Genomic DNA, 9980 nt, shown 5'->3' on the forward strand with positions numbered 1-9980 from the left:
GGACATCCATCACCAAGAACAACGCCCTTCCCTTTTTCTTTTTCCCCATCAAACAACCGACGCCTACTTGAAACAACGGGGTTACCTTCTCCCTGACCCATTGAAATCGTTCCAATCGTATACATCCTTCGGTTCAAAACATCATCAACTTTATGACCTCCTGCTTCAGGATCCTACCCTCCTCAGCTGCAAGACACAGCTTCCTCATACTCTGTCGTGAGTTATCAAACGACATATTATCAAGAGAGAGGAGTAGATTAAGATGCACTGCAGCTCTCCTAGCATTCAGGAAGTTCCTTATACCCATTGTTGAAGTAATAATAACAGGAGGTCTACGGCTAACAGAAAACATTGACAGTTGACATGGAAGCCAGTAGCTCAGCTTTGGTTTCAGATTCAAACCATTTAGTTCGAAGTCAGTTCTAACATTGGCGATTAGTTCCTCATAAGTGAGTTCCAAACTTAAAGACGTGCTCCGACTATAACGTTCCTTTGCGAGAACAAAATACCAATTTCCTCTATCAGAACACTCCCAGCTACTTGCAATCACGAAGACTGCAACCTAATCTCCCTGAAACAAAACAAAAACATGTCAGACATGAAGGTTAACTTACATTGCATTATTCGTTTTCAAACAACCATCATTTAATAAACCAACAATATTGACATATGAAAACGAAGCAGACAACAATAACAACCAACAAATCAGAACTTATACTAACTTCTCTACAACATGGTTCGTCTAAACTACTGAAATTTTTATATAACCATACAACTAATTAGTTCTCCACATAATAAAGCTCTAACATCTAGAATTATGTAATCTACTACAACCTCCTATATAACAATTCTTCAAACGAGAGGTTAGAATCCTTACCCCAGCATTCATTTCAACCACCGCTTTTCCACGACGCCGCTTTCAAACACACCCAGATTTGGTCGTCTCTTTCGCCAAATTTTTCTACCTTCAGTTATCAGATCGAAAATACAATAACAGACTATAACAGATCTTATATCCACACCTACCTATAACAACTGTTATATATCCTTCGAAGTATGGAGCTTTTACCTAAACCACCACTAATCCTAACTCATCGCACTTTCTCAACCACATAAAAACCTAGCTACAGTATGTGATGTCGTCTCGCCCCTAAATCTCTTTAATTCAATAGACAACACTCCCGCTCATAACAAAAGGACAAAATCGTAATTGCAAGTTGCCGAGAAAGGCCTAAAAACGAGAGTCTGGGTAATCCTACCTTTTCTCTAAGTTCTGGGCCAACAAAGGCTCATTTCTGTAATAATCCCATGTTTAATATTATGTTCTACTGAGTTTAAATTCAATTTGTGTTAATTTCCGGCCACGAAAAAAAACCTTATCGCCACAACCCATCTTCATCTAGTAATCTTCCTCACCTTGTCTCAATACCGATCGCCACATCAACTCAACCAACAAAGCACCACAAATCATCTTCACCCCTCACCAAAGAAACCGTTGTTGATATGATAATGGAAAGCAATGAGGATGATCAAGTGGAAGCCGAGCTTGTTCCTGAGGATGCTATGCTTGTACCAGTTGGACCAATGACAAGGGCAAGAACCAAACAGCTTGCTGGAGCTATTCAGTTGATATTTGAAGATATTTGGAGCAAAGATAACATGAGAAATTGTATTGGGGATGATATCTATCAAGTCCAGTCCACTTTGAGCCTTATACAAGAACAAGAAAACCCAAAATAATCACTTTATTTTGTGGTCTAAGAAGAGTGACGAAAATAAGAGATACATGCACCAAAAGTCACTTTGGAGGAAGGAAACATGCACCAAGAGTTTGGTCTTCATTCAACTTAGTATCTTTAACGTTTTTAGTTTCAGGAATAATCAATACTTGACTTTGTGACCAAATTTTATATCTTTATATAAACACATGTAATCTCATTTGAGAAAATCATTCAATCAAAAAATCTTTTATGTTTTATTTGAGAGTGGTAAACTCCTTTGTTCCTTTGGAACTTGTTCTTTCTCCTTGGTAGGTTAGATCAAAGAGGTTTCGGTATATCAAGTGATTCCACAGCACTTAACATTGCCATTCACTAGCTGAGGATTGAAGAGTCGTTACAAGAGAGTCTAGGGCACAAGGATTTTCGGGATTCGTCCCATGCCTTGTCATCTGTCTCCGCGAAGCTTCTATCTAAAGTTCCACCGCCTTGCTTTGTTTGGTTTGTTTTAAGAGAGTTTGGGGCATAAGGATTTTCGAGTTTATCTCACGCCTTATCATCCAGCTTCGCGAGCCATCGGAGTTCTAGCATTATCAGTCTACCTACCTTAGAGCGTCGATTCCTTGGGAGGATCACATCAGTTGTTGTCACCATCTCATGTTGGAGTCGCTGAATTTACTATTTTATGGTAAATCTAGGCTGTTTTTGGTGATCAATCAAGGAGGATTCTGAAACACCCTATCCCTCGGCCACATACCATGAGGTGATACGGTCTCACCGGGGAATAAACTTTCCGGCCAGACTTCCGGTGACGATTCAACGTCACACAAAGCACTTTAAAACGCAGCTTAACTAAAGCTGAACATTACTTACACATTTTTATGCAATAAAACATTAACTTACAAACATATTTACCTTATACATTCATAGTCTCTGAATCTTCCATCTCCGAACGGACACTTACTGATGAGGACATCAAGTCATCATCAACCAAAGTGTAGGGAGGAAACACTTGTCTTATTTGGAACCTTTCGGTTTTAAGAGACTTCAGTCTGATGTTTGCCATCCAGGAGAGTATCTATTGCAACTAGAGACTCCTAAGAAGACCTCAAGCTTCATTTTCTGGCCTCAGATCAAATGGATTTAATCTTCCCATTTAAACTTCAACACTTTCCATATCCAGCGCCAAGAGAATTTATACTTGGAGCTATTAATCTTCAACGGTTCTTTTCCTTTCGACAACTTGACAAGCACGATTTTGAAAGAATCTACAAAAACCAGAGATTCTCATCAAGATACAAGGTGTTCACTCACTTAACATATTTGGCCAAGCAATCTACTCCAACGTCCATATGCATTAAGTTTGATTTATATGTTTATTTATTTACACTTTTAGAAGGTCATAATAGCATTATTTTTACCTATATAAGCTCCGTTCGTTCCCCCTTGTAAAACCACATTTCAATCATTTCAAAAAATATACAAAGTTTGTTTTGTTTTATTCAAAGAGTTTCTATGTTTAAGCAAATTTGTCTTAAGTTTCATTTGAGAGATTCATTTGATTCTTGAGATTACAGGATTACGATTTTTTGTGTGATTCAAACAAGTCTAGTTCTCCATCGATTGAGAGAGTCAATGAAGCCCATTGATTGAGAGAGTCAATCAAAGCATCACTGCCACTTCTACCATCTTTTCCATCTTCCATCGATGCTTGTTGATCAGTTCTTGATCACCGTTTATTCATAAGTTTGTGGAGTGAGTTCCGATCTTGTATCATCTGGTATTAGAGCTTCAAAAGCTCCTATCCATTAGGTTGTGTTCATCCAACCTTTTATCTCTTTTAATTTTCTGTTTTTGCTAGTTTGCTTCCAATAAATCCAAAAAAAAGAAATGTTTCTTGCTTTGTTCTTGTTTCTTTGCTTCAGTTTCTTATAATTTTTTTATTTTTTTTCAGTTTATTATTTATTTCCCTTGTATTAAAAGAAAACCCATAAAAATAATATTTTGTTATTTTAATTATCTTTCGTAATTTTATTTTGTTTAAATCAGAAAATAAAATAAAAAATTATTTTTATTCCTTCTATTTATTTAATTTCGAATTAATTTAGTTAAAAAAGGGAAATTATCATATTTTTGAAACCTTATTTTGGTGATTGAAACTTGATACGCTTTCTTCCTTTGTTCCTTTTATTTTACGAGGTCTATTCCCTTAACTTTTTAGCAGCCATGGACTATGGAGATGAAGAAGATGAGAGTAGTGAATACAACACTTCAGAGGTTTATTGGGGAAAAGAACCTGAGCCTACATCGAGTGGAGAAGAGATTACGACTATGGCTCGGCGAAACACAAAAAATGGGTCTTTTATAAAAAGGGTCAATGTTTTATCAATTATGGACCCCTTTAGATGAAAAAAATGAAAAATAAAATAATTTTAACCATTAGCGGGTCTTTTATAGACTGTGGAACAAAGAAAATATCTGTTATGATTTTTTTAAAAAACAATCGATCATAATTCTTAAGGAAAAAATAAATTTTGGACGCCAAAATTTTGTGGTCTCCTAGTTTTTCGCCCCTCTCGCCATGCCTTTGAGCCGGGGCTGGCTCTCGGAGAGGAAACACTGATTCTGAAATCAGTGGAGAGGAAGTAGATGAAGATGATGAACGACCTTGGTATGAAGAGACAAATTCAAAAGATGATTTCGAAGTAGAAGAAAGACAAGTTGATGCTGAGATCGAAGCAGATCATTCATGAAACAAAACAAGCGTTGGAGTTTAATCAAATTGTGAAGCAGATGAATCTCACCTCAGCACAGAGGATCAACAAAACAAAGCTTATCCAGAACCAGGAAAGTTCAGTCAACAAGAAGAGTCATTCGAGGAGAATAGACCCTGGTGTTAGATACCTTACTTTGACCACGAGGAAGGTTCCAAGAAGAAACTGAATCACAAAAGAGTTTAGAAGAGCATGAAGCAAGTTTTGGTGCCAAACCAGAACGTGAAGAAAATTTGCCTAGGAAAGTGAAGCCGAAAGTGAGGCTGGAAGAGATGATTTCGAAGGAGACATCATCGAAGAGGAAGAAGTCATAAGTGAGGCTGGAAGAGATGACAATGATGTAGCATATTTAAATGAAGCCGAGAGTAACTTTGAGGAAGACTAATCCATGGAAGGCCATCAATAAGACTATGAAACAATGAGTGAGTTTTTAGAAGAAGAGCACAAAGAAGATTCTTGTCAAGAAGAGCCATACAACCTTTGTTATACAGGTCGTGATCAAGGACGAGAGGCTTACTTAAAATGGGACGAAGACATGGATGCATCGTTTCAAGAAAACCAAGTTCCAGAGGAGGATAAAACGATCATTGCTGAGGATACTTAAATTGAAGAAGCCTATCTAAAATGGGATGAAGATGCTTATTTTTGACTTGATTGTGATCTACCTGCTGTGCTGGCCCGTAGGTGTATGATGCCTAAAGCACATATGAAAATGGTGCCCTTTAACCCCAAATTTTTTCCTTTTAACAAAAGCATATAACTATGCAAAATATGACCAAAAAGTTCACTTGTTTTAAAAACAATTGTACATAAACATCATCACATGTTGTCAAAAGAAAAAGCATTGTCGGTACATGAGTCACCAAAAAAAATCCTCCTTGCTTTCATGCTTGAAAAATCATTGATCAACTTTGAGTAGTCAGCATTTCCACGAAATCTTGTTCTATTGATATCAACACCAATCCATTTAATCGCTCTTAAGACAACATCAGCTTTTTTTCTCAAAAAGAGCCGTTTCAGCAATGAGATGGGGAGAATGTTCAGATTGAGGATTTCAACTACATTAACAATCATGGTGGATACAATAAGGGCTACAACCAATTCAAACCAAACCCAAATCTCTCCTACATGAGTACCAATGTTGCTAATCCTCAAGACCAGGTCTGCCTTTCATCAGCTCAGGGCAACCAAGCTGCGCAGTAGCCTTTTCTCCAGTACAATCAAGGTTATGATCCAAGCAGCAATCCAATACATTTGACTAATTATAAGAGTTCAGGTTGAATTTGGAGTATTTAAACCCCACTTTTACCCATTTTGACCTGAAATAGGCTAAAACTGATAAAACATTGATTTGAAGCAGTAAATACCTTTGTTACTTTTTCTAGGGTCAGAATGTGTGACAATCCAATGCCTTTGACTAATTGTAAGAGTTTGGGATGAATTTCGAGTGTTTAGACAACACTTAAATCCGTTTTATCCCAAAACATGTTGAAACCGAGAAAACAGGCTAAAACCAAGAGAAATCATTGATTCGAAGAAGTAAGCAGCTATGTTACTCTTTCTAGGGTCAAAATATCTAAAAATTGAATGCATTTGACTAATTATAAGAGTTTGGGTTGAATTTGGAGAGTTTAGACACCACTTATACCCATTTTGTCCCGGAACAGGCTAAAACCGAGAAAACATTGATTCGAAGCAGTAAACAGCTTTTTTAATATTTCTAGGGTCAGAGTGTGTGACATTCCAAAGCACTTGTCTAATTTTAAGAGTTCAGGATGAATTTGGAGTGTTTAGACAACACTTAAACCTATTTTATCCCAAAACATGCTTCAACCGAGAAAACAAGCTAAAACCAAGAGAAAAAATAGATTCGAAGCATTAAACAGCTTTGTTACTCTTTCTAAGGTCAAAATATATAACATTTCAATTCATTTGACTAATTATAATAGTTCGGGTTGAATTTGAACTGTTTAGACACCACTTTTACCCATTTTGTCCAGAAACAGGCTAAAACCAAGAAAACATTGATACTAAGCAGTAACCAGCTTTGTTACTGTGTCTAGGGTCTTAATGTGTCACAATCCAATGCAATTGACTAATTGTAAGTGTTCGGGATGAATTTGGAGTGTGTAGACAACACTTAAACCAGTTTTATCCCAAAACAGGCTTAAACCGAGAAAACAGGCTAAAACCGAGAGAAAACATTGATTCAAAGAAGTAAACAGCTACGTTATGCTTTCTAGGGTCTAAATATGCAACAATACAATGCATTGGACTAATTATAAGAGTTTGGGTTGAATTTGGTGTGTTTAGACAACCCATTTTGTCCCGAAAAATGGTAAAACTGAGAAAACATTGATTCTAAGCAGTAAACAGCATTTTTAGTGTTTCTATGTTTAGAATGCGAGACATTCCAATGTATTTGACTAATTGTAAGAGTTCGGGATGAATTTGGAGTGTTTAGACACCACTTTTACCCATTTTGTCCCGAAATAGGCTTATACAGAGAAAACAGGCTAAAACCGAGAGAAAACGTTGATTTGAAGCAGTAAACAGCTATGTTACTCTTTCTAGGGTCAAAAACTGTAATAATACATTGCATTTGATTATTTATAAGAGTTCAGGTTGAATATGGAGTAATTAGACACCACTTTTACCAATTTTGTCCTAGAACAGGCTAAAACCGAGAAAACATTGATTTGAAGCAGTAAACAACTTTGTTACTGTTTCTAGGGTCAGAATGTGTAAAAGTCCAATGCATTTGTCTAATTTTAAGAGTTCAAGATGAATTTGGAGTGATTAGACAACACTTAAACCTATTTTATCCCAAAACATGCTTCAACCGAGAAAACAAGCTAAAACCAAGAGAAAACATAGATTCGAAGCATTAACAGCTCTGTTACTCTTTCTAAGGTCAAAATATGTAACAATTCAATTCATTTGACTAATTATAATAGTTCGGGTTGAATTTGAACTCTTTAGACACCACTTTTACCCATTTTGTCCCGGAACAGGCTAAAACCAAGAAAACATTATTTCTAAGCAGTAAACAGCTTTGTTACTGTGTCTAGGGTCATAATGTGTCACAATCCAATGCATTTGACTAATTGTAAGAGTTTGGGATGAATTTGGAGTGTGTAGACAACACTTAAACCAGTTTTATCCCAAAACAGGCTTAAACCGAGAAAACAGGCTTAAACCGAGAAAACAGGCTAAAACCGAGAGAAAACATTGATCCAAAGAAGTAAACAAACCAATGCATTTGACTAATTATAAGAGTTTGGGTTGAATTTGGCGTGTTTAGACAAACCATTTTGTCCCGAAAAAATATTAAAACCGAGAAAACATTGATTCTAAGCAGTAAACTGTGTTATTAGTGTTTCTACGTTTAGAATGTGTGACATTCCAATGTATTTGACTAATTGTTCGAGTTCGGGATGAATTTGGAGTGTTTAGACACCACTTTTACCCATTTTGTCCCGAAATAAGCTTAAACAGAGAAACAGGCTAAAACCGAGAGAAAACGTTGATTCGAAGCAGTAAACAGCTACATTGCATTTGACTACTTATAAGAGTTCGGGTTGAATATGGAGTAATTAGACATCACTTTTACCAATTTTGTCTCAGAACAGGCTAAAACCGAGAAAACATTGATTTGAAGCAGTAAACAGCTTTGTTATTGTTTCTAAGGTCAGAATGTGTAACAAACCAATGCATTTGATTAATTGTAAGAGTTTGGGATAAATTTGGAGTGTTTAGACAACACTTAAACCTGTTATATCCCAAAATCGGCATAAACCGAAAAAAGGCTAAAACCGAGAGAAAACATTGATTCGAAGCAGTAAACAGCTATGTTACTCTTTCTAGGGTCAAAATATATAACATTCTAATGCATTTTACTATTTATAAGAGTTCGGGTTGAATTTGGAGTGTTTAGACACCACTTATACCTATTTTGTCCTGAAACAGGCTCAACTGAGAAAACATTGATTCGAAGCAGGAAACAGCTTTGTTACTGTTTCTAGGGTCAGAATGTGTGACAATCCAATGCAGTTGACTTATTGTAAGAGTTTGGAACGAATTTGGAGTGTTTAGACACCACTGATACCCATTTTGTCCCGAAACAGGCTAAAAACTAGTAAACATTGATTCGAAGCAGTAAACAGTTTTGTTACTGTTTCTAGGTTCATAATGTGTGACAGTCCAATGCATTTTACTTACTGTAAGAGTTCGGGATGAATTTGGAGTGTTTAGACAACACTTAAACCCGTTTTATACTGAAACATGCTAAAACCGAGAAAAAAATTCATTCGAAGCAGTAAACAGCTTTGTTAGTGTTTCTAGGGTCAGAATGTGTGACAAACCAATTCATTTGACTAATTGTAAGAGTTCGAGATGAATTTGGAGTGTTTAGACTACACTGAAACCCGCTTTATCCCGAACATGCTAAAACCGAGAAAACTTAGACACCACATACCCATTTTGTCACAGAACAGGTTAAAACCGAGAAAACATCGATTCGAAGCAGTAAACAGCTTTGTTACTATTTTTAGGGTCAGAATGTGTGACATTCCAATGCATTTGTCTTATTGTAAGAGTTCGAGATGAATTTGGAGTGTTTAGACTCTACTTGTACCGATTTTGTCCCGAAACAGGCTAAAACCGAGAAAACATTGATTCGAAGCAGTAAAGAGCTTTGTTACTGTTTCTAGGGTCAGTATGTATGACAATCAAATGCATTTGACTTATTGTAAGAGTTCATAATGAATTTGGAGTGTTTAGACAACACTTATACCCATTTAGTCCCGAAACAAGCTAAAACCAAGAAAACATTGATTCGAAGCAGTAAACAGCATTTTTACTGTTTATAGGGTCAGAATGTGTGACAATCCAATGCATTTGACTAATTGTAAGAGTTGGGATGAATTTGGAGTGTTTAGACAACACTTAAACCCGCTTTATCCCGAAAAAGGCTAAGATCGAGAAAACATTGATTCGAAGCAGTAAACAGCTTTGTTACTATTTATAGGGTCAGAATGTGTGACAGTCCAATGCATTTGACTAATTATAAGAGTCTGGTTGAATTTGGAGTGTTTAGACAACACTTAAACCTATTTTATCCCAAAACAGGCTTAAACCGAGAAAACAGGCTAAAACCAAGAGAAAACATTGATTCGAAGCAGTAAACAGTTATGATACTCTTTATAGAGTCAAAATATATAATAATCCAATGCATTTGACTAATTTTAATAGTTAGGGTTGAATTTGGAGTGTTTAGACACCACTTTTACCCATTTTATCTCGAAACAGGCTAAAACCGAGAAAACATTGATTAGAAGCAATAAACAGCTTTGTTACTGTTTCTAGGGTCAGAATGTATGACAATCCAATGCATTTGACTTATTGTAAGAGTTTGGAATGAATTTGGAGTGTTTAGACACCAATTATACCCATTTTGTCCCGAAATAAGCTAAAACCTAAAAAACAT

The sequence above is a fragment of the Camelina sativa genome, chromosome 1 (assembly GCF_030686135.1).
Source record: "Camelina sativa cultivar CO46 ecotype springtype chromosome 1, ASM3068613v1".
Taxonomy (NCBI): domain Eukaryota; kingdom Viridiplantae; phylum Streptophyta; class Magnoliopsida; order Brassicales; family Brassicaceae; genus Camelina; species Camelina sativa.